General features: G+C 50.9%; 1 protein-coding gene across 6 annotated transcripts in view; it reads right to left on the bottom strand.

Annotated features, from left to right (window-relative positions):
• LOC105473864 (SH3 domain binding protein 4) overlaps window positions 1–17,540 on the bottom strand; it is a 105,941-nt gene that overhangs the window by 36,383 nt on the left and 52,018 nt on the right. Inside the window, exon 3 of one of the 6 annotated variants that reach the window (XM_011728011.3) lies at window positions 12,238–12,456. The exons of the other annotated variants lie outside the window; for them this stretch is intronic. The gene's annotated coding sequence lies outside the window, so the exon portion shown is untranslated. The remainder of the gene's footprint in view (window positions 1–12,237; window positions 12,457–17,540) is intronic. 6 annotated transcript variants of the gene reach the window in all.

Genomic DNA, 17,540 nt, shown 5'->3' with positions numbered 1-17,540 from the left:
TTTCAACATCTCAATCCACCCTCCTTTGAATATTAGTCAGAAATAGTTCAAGTATCAGCTACCTCTTTTTTTTTTTTTTTTTTTTTGGAGACAGAGTCTTGCTCTGTCGCCCAGGCCGGAATGCAGTGGCACGATCTCGGCTCACTGCAGTCTCCACCTCCTGAGTAGCTGGGACCACAGGTGTGTGCCACCACACCTGGCTAATTTTTGTATTTTATTAGAGATGGGTTTTCAGCATGTTGGCCAGGCTGGTCTCAAACCCCTGACCTCAAGTGATCTGCCCGCCTCGGCCTCCCGAAGTGCTGGGATCACAAGCGTGAGCCACCGCAACTGGCCAAGTAGCAACTACTTCTTAGTCCTACCTGGTGGATTATCATTTTGCACCCTCTGCTCAATTACATCCCAAAATCTCAGCAGGTCAGCTGCAAATATCTCCTCCGCTCTGTACTCGCTTGCACTAATCCATTTGGTAACTTGATAAAGTCTCAATTATGTAATCGTATCAATCTTTCCTTTGTCATTTCTCCTTGATGCACAGAAAGGCCTCCCTTGATGACAAATTCAATAAACATTCACATCTATTTTCCTTTACTTAAAAAAAAAGGTTTGTGGACTGAGATTAATGTACAAAGAATTTATTTTGCTTTTCGGGGAGGGATGTTACAAAATTAACTAGCAAACAGATGAGCAATTACTCCTGCATGAATTCCTGAACAATCTGTCCCCTTCTGACTCATGTGATGTCATCTTAATGCACTTTTAAATGTGTACAGACACTAGGGTCTGAACCGGGCTGTTCTGTGTCATTAGTTTGCCTATATTTATCACAATATCAACCTTTATTTAACCATGATAGTTCTGCTGTGTTGGGCTACATGGAAGGTCTAGTTTCTATGCACTATTCTGTTTCAAAGTCCTATCAGTTATTTTTACCTTTTTTTTCTTCCAAATAAACTTTATTATTATCATTTTTTTTGGAGACAAGTCTCAACTCTTTCACCCAGGCTAGAGCACAGTGGCATGATCTTGGCTCACTGCAACCTCTGCCTCCCAAGTTCAAGGGATTCTCCTGCCTCAGCCTCCTGAGTAACTGGGATTACAGGCATGTGCCACCATGCCTGACTTTTTTTTTTTTTTTAGTAAAGACAGGGTTTCACCATGCTGGCCAGGCTGGTCACCGGTCAGGCTTGAACTCCTGACCTCAAGGGATCCACACACCTCAGCCTCCCAAAATGCTGGGATTACAGGAGTGAGCCACTATACCCAGCTCTCTTCCAAATAAACTTTAGAATAATTTAATAAAATGTCTCCCATCATCTAATTGCTGCAAAAACGTATTCCCACTGGCATTTCCTGGGTACTGCCCTACAAGAAGTGACAGCTTTATACTCTTCCATCTTTTCTCCCACAAATGTCGCTGGGTCCGCATTGATTTAGATATGAGTCCCAGAGCAGCGTAGGGCAGGGATTGCCAAACTTTTCCTGTAAAGGGACAGAGAGGAAATGAAGCTTTGGGTGGCCATATATTCTCTGTCACAAAGACGCAGCTCTGCCCTTGTGATCCAAAAGCAGCCACAGATGATACAAATACATGAGGAGGAACATGTTCCAACAAAAATGTATTTATAAAAAACAGGAGGCAGATACAGTTTGCCTCTCCCCGGTGTCAAGAGTATGAGGGTGGGACACTCTGCCTGGAGTCTGGCTGATGGACTTGGGGCCTTGGCACTGCCAATCACCAGCTGGGAGGCTTAGGGCAAAAATCACTTGACCTTGAAAGGCGTCCTTAACTGCAAAATGGAAACAATGAAAACGCAATGAGATAATAGGTACACAAAAAGCACTGCTTCTAGGGTTGATATTAACTAAAAGCATAACAATAACTGTCAGGTAACACCAGCACTACCACCAACACCAGCTGTAGTAGTAACAGTAGGAGTCAGAAGAGGACTCAAAGTATTTTCTTTGCAGAAAATCTTTTTAATACATTACGATATTTTAAATTTGGGTTTGGATGTTGTCATCACCGTGAATGCCGTCTCTTTTTCCTGATTATATTTTCAGGAGATTATTGCTAGAAAACCGAAGTCACTTATTTTTTCTTTTTTTTTTTTTCAGACAGGGTCTCACTCTGTGGCCCAGGCTGGAGTGCAGTGGTACAATTTCAGCTCACTGCAACCTCTGCCTCCCGGGTTCAAGCAATTCTCCTGCCTCCGTCTCCTGAGTAGCTGGGATTACAGGCATGCATCACCACACCTGGCTAATTTTTGTATTTATTGGCAGAGACAGGGTTTCGCCATGCTGTCCAGGCTGGTCTTGAACTCCTGACCACAGGTGATCTGCTGCCTTGGCCTCCCAAAGTGCCGGGATTACAGGCATGAGTTACTGAATTTGCTCAAGAAGTCACTTATTTCTATATCTAGGCATTTTCAATTCAGTAACTAAAATCTTGTTTTAAAGACACCCATTCCTATAAACCTGCTTCAAGGCAAGCCAGAGTCTGCCCAGCTCAGTGGTGTCTGTCTCACTGCCTTTCCCGTTCTATCTCTTACGTCGCAAAGAAGAATCTTCCTAGATTTGGTGACTCTCCCTCGGGGGGGCCACGAGCTCCAGCTTGAGTTTCTTTCTCATAATCTGGTCAATAATCAATTAAAATGTCATTTACAACAACATTTCCATATAGAACATGTAACTTGCTTTTCTTTCTCTCTTTTAAAGATTCTTTTTTTTTTTTTTTTTTTTTTTAAGAATTTCAGAGTATAGTCTGGGAACTCTGGCCTCAGATCTCTCATCTGGAAAAGGAGGAGCGGAATGGACCTCCTTCTAGATTGAGAAGGTAGCAGCAGCAGAAACAGTGGTGACAACAGAACTCACCCTTCCCTGGCCAGGTGCGGGGGCTCACACCTGTAATGCCAGCACTTCGGGAGGCTGAGGCGGGCAGATCGCCTGAGGTCAGGAGTTTGAGACCAACCTGACCAACATGGTGAAACCCCATCTCCACTAAAAATACAAAATTAGCCAGGTGTGGCGGTGCATGCCTGTAATCCCAGCTACTCGGGAGGCTGAGGCAGGAGAATTGCTTGAACCTAGGAGGCGGAGGTGGCAGTGAACTGAGATCGCACCATTGCACTCCAGCCTGGGCAACGAGATCGAAACTCCATCTCAAAAGAAAAAAAACAAAATCACCCTTCCCGCTGTCAAGCCCATCATCCTCACACAAGAGGCTTTTCCTGCATCTCTCCCCTTCTTCTGCCCCCAATCCAGCCCACTATGTCCAGTCAGTGTGATCGTCACTGAAACTCCAGTCTGACCTCCTCTCTCTATTACCTGCTCCTGGCCATGTGCTCCATCACTCACCTGGATGCCCTGCAGCGCCCTCCCGCCTGGGCTCCCTGGTTCTACTCCCTCCACCCACCCACCAACGAAACCATTCTCCTTAGGGCACCCAGGGCTCTTTCAACAAATTAAGTCTCTCCAGGGGCATCTCGCTGCATTCAGAACAAAATTTCACCTCTTGACTAGGCCCTGAGGCCCTGCCTGTCCTTGTCTCCTCCCTGGTGCACAATGGAACTGTTCCTGCCCCAGGACCCTTGCACTGGCTGTTCCCTCTGGCAGGCAAGCCCTGCTCCAGAACATCACCTGGCTGAGAACTTTTGCCACCCAGATCTCAGGCCAATGCCATTGTGCCAGAAAGGCGGATCTGACCACTCACCAGTGCAGCCTTGCTCAGCGGGTTTTGCTGTTTTCTGGAGGGCACATGACTTACCTCAATCAACTCTGTCTTCAGGTCTTGTCTATTTCCTGGCTCCCTCTGGAAGGTAAGCTCCATGAACAAACTCCCTGTTCCCAGATGTGCCCGGATTCCCAGAACAGCGCTAGATATGACTTAGTCACTCAGGAAAATGAGTTAAAAAAAAAAAAACCAACTGAAACCCAAAGACAGCATCACACACCAAAGGGGCCCCTCAGAGCACCCCAGTCCTGCCTCCCTTTCTCCCAGAAGCACTTCACTGTGGAAACAATAGTCATAATAATACGTATCTTTTTTGATCAAAAATTTCAGGAACTTTTGCTTGCAAAGATCATGGAGGGGTGGAAGAATGATTTACCTATTCAATAAAGCCTCCCTGAAGGCAAGCTGATGCCAGAATCATGCTAGATGCTTTGGTAACTAATGTTGGTGTTTAAGAGGGAAGTGGCAGCTTTTCCTGCTCACCTGCCCAGAGGCCTGAACCTGGCTATTGCACACTGGCCTGGGAGGGACAGCCTGTACCTGTTCCCCACGAGACTAAAATAGGCACAGGCACTGCTGTTTTGTTTCATTTATTGCTCTACCTGCCCCCTGCCCAATCCCCTGGTTTTTGGAACTGCACCTCACTCCGAGCAAGCATCCAGACTCTACAGAATGAACTCAGGGCCATGGTCTGAAATGAGTTCAGACCGGAAACAATCACCTCATCCAGCTTCCTCCCTCCTGCAGTCTCCCTGCCCCGCACCAAGGGTTTGGCTACACCATAAGCCACTTAGACCCTTGAACACAGGTAATCCAAGACCCTGTAAGCTCTCATCTGCCCCCACTCTCCCTGGGCCATGGAGATCTGCCAGGTCCCCGGAATTAGGGCCTGTGTCTCACTTCCGCACAGAATGTTTATGTAGGTGGTGTTGATAGGACCCAAGATACGAGGTACCCACAGTGCTTTCTGCTCCAGTGGACCCACCAAGAGTCCTGCTGTGTTTTAGAAAGAACCAAAAAAACTGGTTGAATATCAACCATTTGATGTGGTTCAACCTAAAACCAACATTCTAAAATAATTCATTACAGATTTAATGTGGCACTGCCTCTAATTTCCTGAAAGGGATTTTAACACTGATAACACTCCACCCATATGAAAAGGCAAGGGAGGGGGCCTGACACATGGCACCCAGGGAATGACTCTGGGCCCCTGGAGGGCAGGGGAGATAAGCACGTGTGCAGAAATATCAATGCCCACCCGTGTTGATAAAGCTACTTATGCCCAGCCATTCATTCTGAGAAGCCAGACACAAAAGCTCGAGATAACCCCACAGACAAGGGTGAAACTGATTAATTAAAGTCTGATCTATGGATGACAGAATGCCAAGCAGCCATTAATATGGCTTAGGACTGGATTTTTTTTTTTTTTTTTTTTTTTTGAGACTGAGTCTCACTCTGTCGCTCAGGCTGGAATGTAGTGGCACAATCTCAGCTCACTGCAACCTCCGCCGCTCGGGTTCAAGCAATTCTCTGGCTCAGCCTCCCAAGTAGCTGGGATTACAGGCACCTGCCACCACACTTGGCTAATTTTTGTATTTGTAGTAGAGATAGGTTTCACCATCTTGGCCAGGCTGGTCTTAAACTCCAGACCTCGTTATCCACCTGCCTTGGCCTCCCAAAGTGCTGGATCTCGCCCAGCCAGGAGAGCATTTTAAAACATGTGAAATGTGAATATATTAAGTCTTAGAGTATTTTACCAAACAATATTACAGCATGGTCTCAATTTTCTTTGGGTACATGAGAAAGCTACAAAAAAAGAAAAAAAAGGAAAAAAGAAAAGAAAGCAAACAGAAACTCACTGCAGGAATTGAGATCTGGATGATTTACGCTGTTGCTTATAATTTTTTTCTGTGTCCCCTGTATCTTCTGAAGTCAACGTGGTTCGTTCTTGGGGGAAGTGTGAGGTGGCATCCCCATCTCCCATAGACAGAAACCCGCATCTCTGCATCAGCTTGGAAGGGACGGACGGATGGATGGATGGACAGACAGACAGGACGGATGAAAAGATGAGTTGTGGTGGCTCATACTTGTAATTCCAGCACTTCGGGAGGCAGAGGTGGGTGGATCATGAGGTCAGGAGATTGAGACCATCCTGGCCAACATGGTGAAACCCCGTCTCTACTACAAATACAAAAAAAATTAGCTGGGCGTGGTGGCAAGAGCTCAAAGTCTGTGAAAGTTTCTTTGACACACTTATTTTTACTCAGCCTTGCTGCTTCCCAAATGTTCCAGTGTGGTCTGGAATGCAAAGAATTACACCAGATTGGGTTAACAGGTGCTTCATTACATTGGGTAGTATGATTTCTTTATTAACTACTGCTCAGTTACTAAATTTTCCCTCCATTGATAGCTGTGGAAACTATGGGCTGCGCTTAGTGAAGGGTTAGCAATATTCACTGTACCTTATTTGCATTTGTTTGAGCCATTTAAGGCCCTAACAAGGGGTTAAAGGATAACACAGAAATGCTTGTGAACAAGCGCCTTTTGGCTAAAACCTAAATGCCACCAGGCCCTGGAGAGGATGATACTGAGAAGTCACTGTGCTCCCATTGTTTTAATACCCTCTGTCCCTTCTAAAGATGCTGAAGTTCTCACCCCCAATAGCTGTAAATGTGACTGTCTTTGGAAAGAAGGTCTTTGCAGATGATCAAGTTAAGATGAAGTGACTGGGGGGCCCCAATCCAGTAGGACTGGCATCCTCATTTATACAAGGAGGAAATGTGGACACGGAGAGACTCACACAAGGAAACGTGATGTGAAGACCCGGTGAGACGGTGACCAACTGCAAGCCAAGAAGGGATGCTGAGGAGTGGAAGCCAGGAGTGGAGAATAGCACAGATTCTCCCTCACAGCTTCGGGAGGAACAGCTCTGCTGATGCTTGATTGTGGACATTGGGCTTCCTGAGCTGAGAACAGACTTCCACGGGCAAGACACTCAGCTGGTGGTGCTTTGTTACGGCGGCCCCAGGAAACAAACATTTCCTTAAAGGCTAAAACCGAGAAGGTTCGGACGCAGATCCCTATTCTCAGAACTCACTCCCCTTAACGCTGTGTGGGCGCTGCTTCCCGGGTGCCTCTCACATCTAACACGATGCGGACTCAGAGCACACAGAGGGCGAGCTCCCGAAACACAGGGACGAGGCCTTCACCGCGAAACTCGGCCAGCCTCCACGCTCACTGAGTGTACTTTCCTAAGAGCCCAAACTATCAGGCATCGCCCGATCCTGCTCGCCATTCTTGAAGGATCAGGCTGACGTCGGCAGGCAACGGGTAATTATACCTCTATATCCACCGTGCAATTTACTAAATCCTGCTACGTCACCTTAAGAGCCACGCAAAGGCATTTCTTAATGGCAATCAAATCACTGGGGCTTTCACTAAGATACTGGAGCTACCTGAACATTGCGATTAACTAGGAATGCACTCAAACCATTAGAAAATGGGGGGAGGGTCTCGGGAATAAAAGGACAGAGCAGAACGGAGACCCTGTAAGAGACGGCAGGCAAAACCCCCTTGTCCTCAGCCCAGCGGTTACCTTGGGAGCTCTCGAGGCAGCGTTGATCTCCCCAGAAAATCAAGTTCCTCCTGGTGGGGCCCAACTAGTCTGCAGCAGTATACGCACCAACGAACAAAATAATTACTAATGCAAATGAATGCCCATCCCTAGTCACAGCGCTAAGATCAAACTCCAAGGAGAAATTTCCAGCACCTAGTAGGAGCTGAGTGAAAACCAGTCAAGGGTGGGAAATCCCAGCTTGCAGGAGGACTGGGAAGTACATGGACTGCCCAGAGACATGGGGGACAACTGGAGAAGGGGGAACGGCTCCATACACAAGGTTCCTGCGTGATCATGGGGAAGACGGGCCGGACCTTCTGCACAGGAGGGAGGAAGGGCTGGCAGCGAACCATGCAGGCCGGGGAGGCCACTCAGACAGCGGAGGCCTGAAGACCTCCTCCCTTCCCACACTGGCCAGATGTGCCCGGCGAGTCGGCATTTAGGGTTTTAATGTGTCTTCTCTCACAATTGCCTCTCACCTCTGCTGATTCAAGAGAGTCATTCTGGGAAAAGACCAGGGAACAGAAAGGCTGTTTTGGAAACATTTCTTTTTATTACGAGTGGGCTGAAGTTTCCACAGCCTGGGAGAAAAGCTGTGTCACCATCTGCATTTAGAGAGCGTGCACATTCAGCATCCGGCCTCCAGCCCCACAGCCGAGGCGCAGAAGGGCCAGTTCTGCTCCCAGAGGCCCTGTGTACTCGTCTGATATAGTCCTTGGCTTTCTCACCTGATCCTTGGTAAAATATTAAAAACTCATCCCCATCTCCTTCCTCCTGCTCCTTGGACCACAGTGGAGACTAAGTTGGGGTGATGGCACGGCACGAGTTGGAAACGCGTGTTGGGGTTACAAGTGTGTAATGCACTCCGAGGAGTAAGGTGGGTGACAGTAAGGGCCATGGGCTGCTGCCAGGCCAGTGCACCCTGCAGGCACTGCAGCCCAGCCGGCCGGGCAGGTGAAAGAGGGGAACTATGAGCGAGGCTTGGGGTCAGGCCAGGCCTGTAGGCACACGGGTCACCGGCAGTAAAAGGAAGAGCCTTCCCTTGCAGTGTGGCTGGTCATTGTCCCCACTCAGACACAGGGCGTGCTTTCTTTAGATGGGACGTACAATGATCAAAACATGACAACCAGGATGAAAACTTGGCAGACAACTCAGGCGTCCCCTCAGCTCCCGTTTATAGAACGTTACAGGACACATTTGTAGCTACTACCCTTCTCGACCTGTGTAGATGGAGCCTGGTCAGCATGACCTGTCTGTGGGGTGAAGACGCTGGGTCACTGGCTGTGGCTGTCAATCACTGAACTGTGCCGTGTGCAGCAGAAACCCAGGAGATGGTCTGCCAAGGTCAGGACCCTTCCCCTTCCAGTTACTCTTCTTGTGTTTCCTCTGGCCGGCTGTCCCTCCCAGTGCTCTGAGCCACCGTCAGTGCCCCGTAACACCCATGAGCAGCTGGAGGGAAGATGCCAGAGTGTTTAAACCAACAAGCTGCTCCCTGCGTCCACACCGAGTGTGCGGGCACCAGCCCCGTGCTCTCCCTCTAATAGGACCTAATCACTTTATTGTAACAGCTTATTGAATTGTGTGTCGATCCAGCCAAGCTGTGCGCTCTGGGTCAGCAAGGGCTGTGTCTGTCTCTCAGTGTCCCAGCCCCCACCCACAGCCTGGAATGCAGCAGCAAGCGCTCAATGGACACTAGTCAACTGCACAGAGGGCTTCAGGGTGGCTCCCATCCATCTCCTTCTATATGAATGGGGCTGCTTCCCAAAAGCAAGACATCTTATGCTCATATCCTTCTCATTTCCAGCTGGTACAGGCATATGCTCTGACAACCAGAGTTATCAGAACTGCAGTCTTCCTTAATTTAAGTCGAGAGGAAGGACATTCACTAAATACACAGGTACTGAGCCTTTGCCAGGAATACAAAGAAAAGCAAGACTGTCGCTGACCCCAGCAGGTTTACAGAAATGGCAAAGACGAGTGAAATCAAAGAGACTATGATCCAGGGAAGACAGCAAGAGTCATTGTTATGGGTGGAACTGAGTCACCCCAAAAGATGTGTTCAAGTCCTAACTCCTGGTACCTGTACATTTTACCGTATTTTGGAATAGAGTCTTTGCAGATGTGGCCAGGATGAGGTCACACTGAATCAGGATGGGCTCTAACTCCAATCACTGGTGTCCTTATAAGAGGGAAATTTAAATCCAGTACAGAGACCCCGACAGAAGAGGGCCACATAACAATGAAGGCAGACATTTTTTGCAGGAAGGCAGCTTTAAGCCAATGAAGACTGCCAACAACCTCCAGAAGCTAGGAGAGGGAGGAAGGGGTCTCCGAGGAGAGGGAGGAAGGGTTCTCCTAGGAGAGGGAGGAAGGGTTCTCCGAGGAGAGGGAGGAAGGGTTCTAGGAGGGGGAGGAAGGGTTCTAGGAGAGGGAGGAAGGGTTCTCCGAGGAGAGGGAGGAAGGGTTCTAGGAGAGGGAGGAAGGGTTCTAGGAGAGGGAGGAAGGGGTCTCCTAGGAGAGGGAGGAAGGGTTCTCCTAGGAGAGGAAGGAAGGGTTCTAGGAGAGGGGGAAGGGTTCTAAGAGAGGGGGAAGGGTTTTCCTAGGAGAGGCGGAAGGGTTCTAGGAGAGAGGGAAGGGTTCTAGGAGAGGGAGGAAGGGTTCCCCGAGGAGAGGGAGGAAGGGTTCTATGAGAGGGGGAAGGGTTCTAGGAGAGGGAGGAAGGGTTCTAGGAGAGGAAGGAAGGGTTCTAGGAGAGGGAGGAAGGGTTCTAGGAGAGGGAGGAAGGGTTCTAGGAGAGGGAGGAAGGGTTCTAGGAGAGGAAGGAAGGGTTCTAGGAGAGGGAGGAAGGGTTCTAGGAGAGGGAGGAAGGGTTCTAGGAGAGGGAGGAAGGGTTCTCCTTGGAGAGCAGGGAAGGGTTTTCCTAGAGTCTTTGGAGAGACATGGTACTGCCAACATCTTGCTTTCAGGCTCCGGCCTCCAGACTGAGAATGTGTTTCTGGTTTAAGGCACGCAGTCCTTGGCACTGTGTTACAGCAGCCCTAGGGAACCAGTATGCCCAGCAACATTCGTTGGCTGCTGGGTGTGTGTCAGGCACCATTCTAAGTGCTTTCAATGTGTTAATTCATTTGTGTATCACAAGTGCCCCATGAGACAGATAAGGATTATGACCTCTATTTCACAAAGGAGGAAACCGAGATGCAGAGAAGCCAAGCCTCTTGTCCGAGGTTTTCCAGCCACCAAACAGCTAGACCAAGTAGTTCTGAGGCCTCCTGTGTGCACCTTGCCCTGCAGGCCTCTCGAAGCAGGCTGGGCCCAGTACGGGAGGTCAGCACCACAAGACTCAGACAGGCAACTGGAGATAAAGTGGCGGCAGGGGGCCCAGGGACAGAGCAAAGGGGGCTCACAGAAACACCCATCATTTCTTGCACACGAAGGTGTACTGGCTCAAGGTTTACAGAGAAAACCTGGGGTGGGAGCCACAGGGGCTGTGTGCACCATGGGGAGGGGTCTCCAATCTGAAAGTCAGGCTGCCAAGGAGGGGATGATACACCCTACGTAGTTTGGGGGACTCCAGGGATGGGATGAAGGGTAGATAAGCAGGCGGTAACCCCGAAAAAGACCCTCCAGGAAGCTCCAGCACTCACCAGAAGGAGGTGACTGAACATCACCACCACGGCAGGGAGGGTCTGAGGAGAGGTGAGACTAACACACTTGCCCAGGAGTAAGAGGCAGGGCCTGGGGGTGACATGGAGGTGGCGAGCGAAAACCACAAACAAAGACGTTATTAGCTGGGATCCCCAAAATAGGCTGAATGTGGGCAGCATGGAGAAAAAGGAAGGTAGAGGGTTTTCTCCTGGACATGCCAATGTGGGGTACCCGTAGGAGGAGCAAACACATGGCTCTGGCAGCGAGAGGTAAATCTCAATTAGATCTGGAATAGACTTTTGGGGAGAGATCCATAGAGACAAGATGAGATCAAGGATATGGGAAGGAGGCAAGGGTCAAGGGCAGGACCCCAGAGAACAGTTACCATCAAAGGCGGGCCAACTAGCAAAGAGCAGAGACAGATGCAGAGAGAGGCCAAGGAGAGAAAGAAGAGACATGACGAGAAGCTGAGAAATAATGCAGGCCAACGGAAGGAGCTGAATCCCCAAAGCACTCTTGGACGCAATGACCTAGGAGCTCCGCCCTCCAGGGTCCCAGGCACACCACGGCCCCTCTCTCAAACTCTCCTTTAAGATCCTCTTATCTCTGGCCCATTCAGTGACACTTTGGTCCCTTCAACCATCCCGCCATACTGGAGTGAGCCTCTGAGTTTTGTTCCTTGGAAGTGGAGGGGCCAACTGCCTTTGCAGAGTGGAGGCCACAGCAGACAGATACACGCTGCAGGCCAGACGGCACCTGCAGAGCTCAGAGGGGAGCTGGGCAGCAGGAGGGCCCAGACAGCACTCCAGGAAGCCTGCTTATCCCAAGTAATAGTCCTTCAGGTAGTAAGGTAGCAAGTATATTCTACCCGGAATCATTTCTATTTAAACAAACTCACCAATGGGTCAGTGATGAACACTTAGCTCTCAGCTATGGGGAAACACTCTTATGCAAATCAGCTGATTTCTAGACAGTCCCAGAGAACACAAGCTGTCCCTCCACCTGTCCCTTGGGCAAATGTCCGCCCAGCCCCTGCAAGCCAGCTGGAACCCCAGTGTTGTGTTGGTGCGGTAGAGGTAACAGGGCAGCCAGACAAAAACAGGCAGGCAGCAGCCAGCTGCTCCCATTGCTCTCTTTTTTAAAGCAAAGCATAAATGAGCAAAGTGTGTGAATCACCCCGTTTTTCAGTAGGGCCTCTGCTACAAGCCCATACCGGGTGGAGATAAAATGGAACAAAACTTACCCAACAGGTTTCCGAGCAGGAGAATGAGTTCCCCAGAGGCCAGTGGCCTTTTGATAATTCACAGCTTGTTTGCCTTGGAGTTTTTACAGTGACGTAGGGAGAGGTGCTTGGAAAGGGCACCAAGAGTGATCCAGAGCCAGAGGACACCGCCAGAACCAAGGGGAGCTTGGAGAAGCTTCTTTCTTGTCTCCGACTAGAAAGTACCGAAGGAGCATTCTTCTACACAGAGGGTACCAAAAACAGAATCAGGAGAAAACAACCACCTACAAGGAGAAGCGGTACAAGAGGCAGCACCTCAAGCATTCTCCGCCCCTGCTTTATTTCGCCATGGTTCCTGAGCAGGCCTCAGCGGGTTCTTCCTGGCGTTTTCTCTCCGGCCCTCCTGGTGCCCTGAAGGGAGGCTGCAGCCCAGAGTTCATGCCAGGCGACCACACAGCCCCAGCTGCATCAAAGGGCCTCCCACCCATCAAGGGGCTGTCCCAGCCCAGGGCTTCAGGCTGGCTGAGCTGGGAGGCGAGGCTGGCAAACAGGCCTTCTTTCTTTCAGCTTATATACATCCTGCAGCGGCCCCTCAAGCTGTGCCACACCTCTCCGGGCACCAGCTCCCACCTAACAGCTCACGACACTGTTCCCACCCAGGCTGGAGAGGAAGGCCACACAGAGGGCCACGTCCCAGAGCAGCTTTCCTGACAGCTCCGAAACCTCCGAGCCACCCAGCTGCGGCTCTTCCTTTCCCATGGGGGTGCAGCTCACAGGGCACCGGCCACCCCCCACGCTGGTCCTTCTTGGCCTCCTTCAAAGAGTCCCCTCCCCTGATTGTCTTTGATGTCCAACCTCTCCGGTGTCCATCCCTGCTCTGCTGGTCTCCTCGCTGGCACATTCTCCTCAGGTGCCTGAGTCCACCCTGGGAATGGCTAGGAGCATCTCTCCTGATGCCCAAACCTTGTCTCTACTCTGCCTCCTCAGCATCACCCACAGTTGCCCCCACGGGCTCAGGATGGCCACAGCCCGGGCTCAGGATGGCCACAGCCTCTCGAGCACTGCACGCCTGGCCTCTTCTTCCCCAGATAGCAAGTGGCAGCGCCCAGAAATCCCTCATCCTAAACTCCTCCTTCCTCCAAAACCAGTCAATCAGTTCTCTAGGTGAAACAGCAAACTTTGTCTGGAAAATGATTTCTCCATATCACCACTGCTGACATTTGGGGCCGGATCCGCCTTTGCTGTGGGCTGTCCTAGGCACTGTACGATGTGCAGCAGCGTCCTCAGGCTCTACCCACCCCATGCCGGTTGGAACCTCCTCCCTCCTCCCTGAGTGATGACAACCACAAGTCTCCAGACATTGCCAAATGTCCCTGGGGGGCTGGGAGAGGCAAGGTCGCCCCAGGTGAGAAGCCCTGTGGTAAAGGATCAGTCAGTATCTGGGGCTTTTCAGGCCATTTGGTCTCCACTGCAACCTGGAGGAAGCAGGGAGGAGTTGCTCTGGACCCCACCTGCTGTCTCTCCATCTCTGACCAGCTCCCCTCTGCGCCCCCCACCCCTGCCTTTCTGTAGGGACTCACATGTCTCACCTGGACTCTCCCCCTCAACTGCCTCCACTCCCTCCCCTCTACCTGATTTCTCAGATGTGGGTTCACCTGACCCTAGGAAATGGAATTCATTTCCATCCTGACCGAGAAGATGACACCCTTTACCCACGGCCAGGCCCTGTGCTAAATGTTCCATCAGCTCCTTTACCCACGGCCAGGCCCTGTGCTAAATGTTCCATCAGCTCATTGAAGTCTCTGAAGCAGGTCCGATGAGTAGAGGAAATGGAATGGATTTAGAGAATGAACTTGTCTAAGGACACACAGATGCAGCGTGGCACCCCCAATCTTCATCACTAAACACCAGGCACCATCAGCCACGTTGCTGCTGTCACTGAGGTCCTGCCCTGGTCCCCCTCTCTTTATCTCCCCTAACCCAGCCCCTCTTTGAACCCCCAGGCAAAACCCAGGTGGAGGGTCAGAGCTGGAGGGTCTTGGCAGCCGTGCAGCAGCACAGACGGATGCTTCCATTTGGGAACAGGCCTCACGCCCTTGGCCTTGCCAGTCTCATCTGAGAGCCCGCAGGGTGCTGGCCCAGCAGAAATCTAGGCTGGGCGGCCCCTGGCAAAGCAGAGCGAGGCGGGGGCCCTGAGTCCACGGGTTCCTGAGGACACAGGCCCCTGAGAGCACAGGCCCTCTGCTTCTGAGAGTCCTGTGGTCCAGCCCAGCACCATCGGGACCTTCATCCGCTGGCTTCCTTCCGGGAATGCTTTTGTATCACAGCTAAAAATCCACTAGGAATAAAAGGCACTATGCTTCATTTCCTAAAACAAAATGCTACCCCACAGATTTCTGATGGATCCACTCTTGACCAAACCCACAATGCGTATGATACCCCCCAGGCAGCAAGTAGCCACTCTGAGATTTTCTGAACACACCCATGCCCATCCCAAAGGAAAAGGGCAGGTCAGAAAAAAGCCTCGCGGAACAAAGTCCGTGAAGACAAAGGAGACCGAGGCTGACTCCCATCTCCCACCTGCTGTCCTTTTTCCATCCCGCTCGCTAGGTCAGAAAAGCTGTGGCCAGCGTGTGCTCTGGGTACAAAGCAGGCCCCGTTCTCAGGTCACTCCGCTCCAGCCAGCCCAGCACCGTGCCAGGACAGGCGGCTCCTGCCCAGGATGAGTGGCTGGGGCCAGACAGCGGCAGGGGCTGGGCGGGCTTCCTACTCACCCAGGGATCAAAACCTGCCCCTGGCGACTCCCACAGCCAGGAACACAGGCAGGCATGCAACAGCGGATTCCAACTGCAGGAGCTAAGAGGGCTTGGCTGTGTGCAGCCCCCACAAAGCCAGCCTGCTTGGGACCCTGGGACGGCCAGCGCTGGCTTGTTTATAATGGGCCACCTTCCCAAAGCCAGCATGCTCCGGCTCTCCTCCCATTCTGCCCCCACTGCATTTTGTAAGATGTGTGTGAAACCTGCAAAGCCTGGATCCCTGGGAGGGTTCAGCAAACAAGCGCTTCCTTTGAAGCTCTGAAAGGCAGAAGCACAAGAGAGGTCAGCCTGTAGCCTGGGCACAAGGAAGCCGAGATCAACAACTAAGTGGGGTGGTGGAGGCGGGGGTTCAGCAACTCTGAGGGGTTCATGGTGTCAGGGGAAGATTTGCTGAAATGCAGATTCTGAGCCTGCCTTGGAGATCTTCACTCAGTCGGGCTGAGACACCACTCAAAGGTCCCAACAGGAAAGGGGTAATTTACAACAGAGCAGGGACCCCAGGGGGAAGTGATGCTAGAGAAGCCTCTACTGGAACCTGGGGGAGACAGGGACTCCCAGCCAGGGGAGCCGGAGTCAGCCCCAGGCGAGGGGCTCCCCTGACACTTCCCTCTCCACCGCAAGCCAGAAGGCAGAGGAGCCCCTGGGGTGCAGCCAATTCAGACCACTCCCTAGGCCAACAGCACAGCAGGGCTGGGAGGGACAGACAGACAGACAGACATGGCCAGCACAGGGGAGGCCCAGGAAGCTGCTTTTTCACCACAAGCCTCCTGTGTGACACCTGGGCAAACACCTGGTCTAGGTCTGTTGTTGACTACCCTGCTCTCCACAAGCAGCGCTTCCTCGCATTCCTGTGTTAACACCCAGGGTGATCTGCAGGTGGAGAGCACCTAGCACAGGCCTTTATATGACAGCGACCCTTGCAGGTCCATGCCAACAGCGAGTTCAACAACAGACCATGCCCTAGCTCCTGGGAGATCCATAAAATCCCGGGGATAGGCATGGGATGGGGGAGAAGGAATCAAAAGCCTGGGACCTCTCCAAGAACTTGGGAATGAGAGAAGACAGCTCTTAGAATAGAATTAGATCATACATGAATCTTAGTAGCACCAGTCAAAAGAGCCAGAAGGTGGCAATGACCCAAATGTCCATCAACGAATGAAAGTGTAAACAAAAAGTGATATAGCCATACAATGGAATATTATGCAGCCATAAAAAGGAATGGGATTCTGACACATGCTGCCATGTGGATGAACCCTGGAAACACTCTGCAGTGAAAGAAGACAGTCACCAAAGGCCACATACTGTATGGTTCCATTTATAAGTCATGTCCAGAATACACAAATCCATAGGAATCCATAGACACCAACAGCAGAGCAGTGGCTGTCAGGGGCTGGAAGGAGGGGCAGCAACTGCTAATGGGGGCCCTTTAGGGTTGAAAAAACGTTCTGGAAACTGATAGAGGTGGTGGTTGCACAACTTTGTGAATATTCTATACGGCACAGAATTGTGATATTTCAAAATGGTAAATTATATGTTATGTGAACTTCATTTCAATAATTTTTTTAAAAAATAATGAAACCCGATAAAGAAGCAAAGTCACTCTAAAGAGGCCCAGTGCCACCGAGGCCACTACAGGCAATGACACCTTAAGAAGCTGCCCATGAGGAACTCATCTGGGGCTAAAATATTATACACATGCACAGAGAACAGTCTGGAAAGATACATTGATTAAAAATAACTGGGACACGGACAGCATTTTTTTAATTATGAGCAATAAACTACTAAAGCAGAGAAAAAGAAAACCTATGTTTAGTTAGGAGTTAGGAGGGTCCCTAGTCAGTCAGGCCCAGGGACAACGCCACCAACAGGAGAAGCCGTGGCAAACTTCACCGAGTGACAGCCAGGAGCTGGGAGCAGTTGGGGTGCTAACAGGGAGCCCCAAAGCCTGCAGTCCCACTGGAGCAGTGCACCCCACAGAGGGCAGTTACCCAGGGCCATCTTGGGTGGGTTTTAGGACTCTAAAAACCCAACTCAAACCAGCTAAGAAAAAATAGGAACAGACTGTGGCCCCTAAAATCACACCGAGGTGAGGACAGGGCTGGGGCCATCCCTGGAGCCAACTGGATGCAGACACTCCAAGTCCCCCAGCCTCTAGCCTCTGTCACCATCGCTGTAGGTTCAGCTTCTGTATGCCAGAGCCACATCTCCCTGCATAGGAGTGTGACTGGGAAGGCGTCACACGACCATAACTGTGACTTCTCACTCCCACTTTACAGATGAGCAAACTAAGGCCCAACAGAGGTCAGCGAGCAGAGCCATGCAACTGTTCCTCACCAAGATTCGACCCCCTCTACCCCCAAGACCAGATAGTTTAGTTCCAGAGTCCAGGCTACACACAGGTGCCGGCAAAATGGGAAGAAAACAGGGTCTGCTTCTCAGCAGATGAAACAAACTGTAAACAGACTGTAAACAGCCCTCATTCTGCTCTCATGTCCCTGACCTGTACAG

The sequence above is a fragment of the Macaca nemestrina genome, chromosome 11, assembly GCF_043159975.1.
Source record: "Macaca nemestrina isolate mMacNem1 chromosome 11, mMacNem.hap1, whole genome shotgun sequence".
NCBI classification, from domain to species: domain Eukaryota; kingdom Metazoa; phylum Chordata; class Mammalia; order Primates; family Cercopithecidae; genus Macaca; species Macaca nemestrina.
The sequence above is the reverse complement of the archived record's forward strand: the minus strand, read 5'-3'. Positions and strand labels throughout refer to the sequence as shown.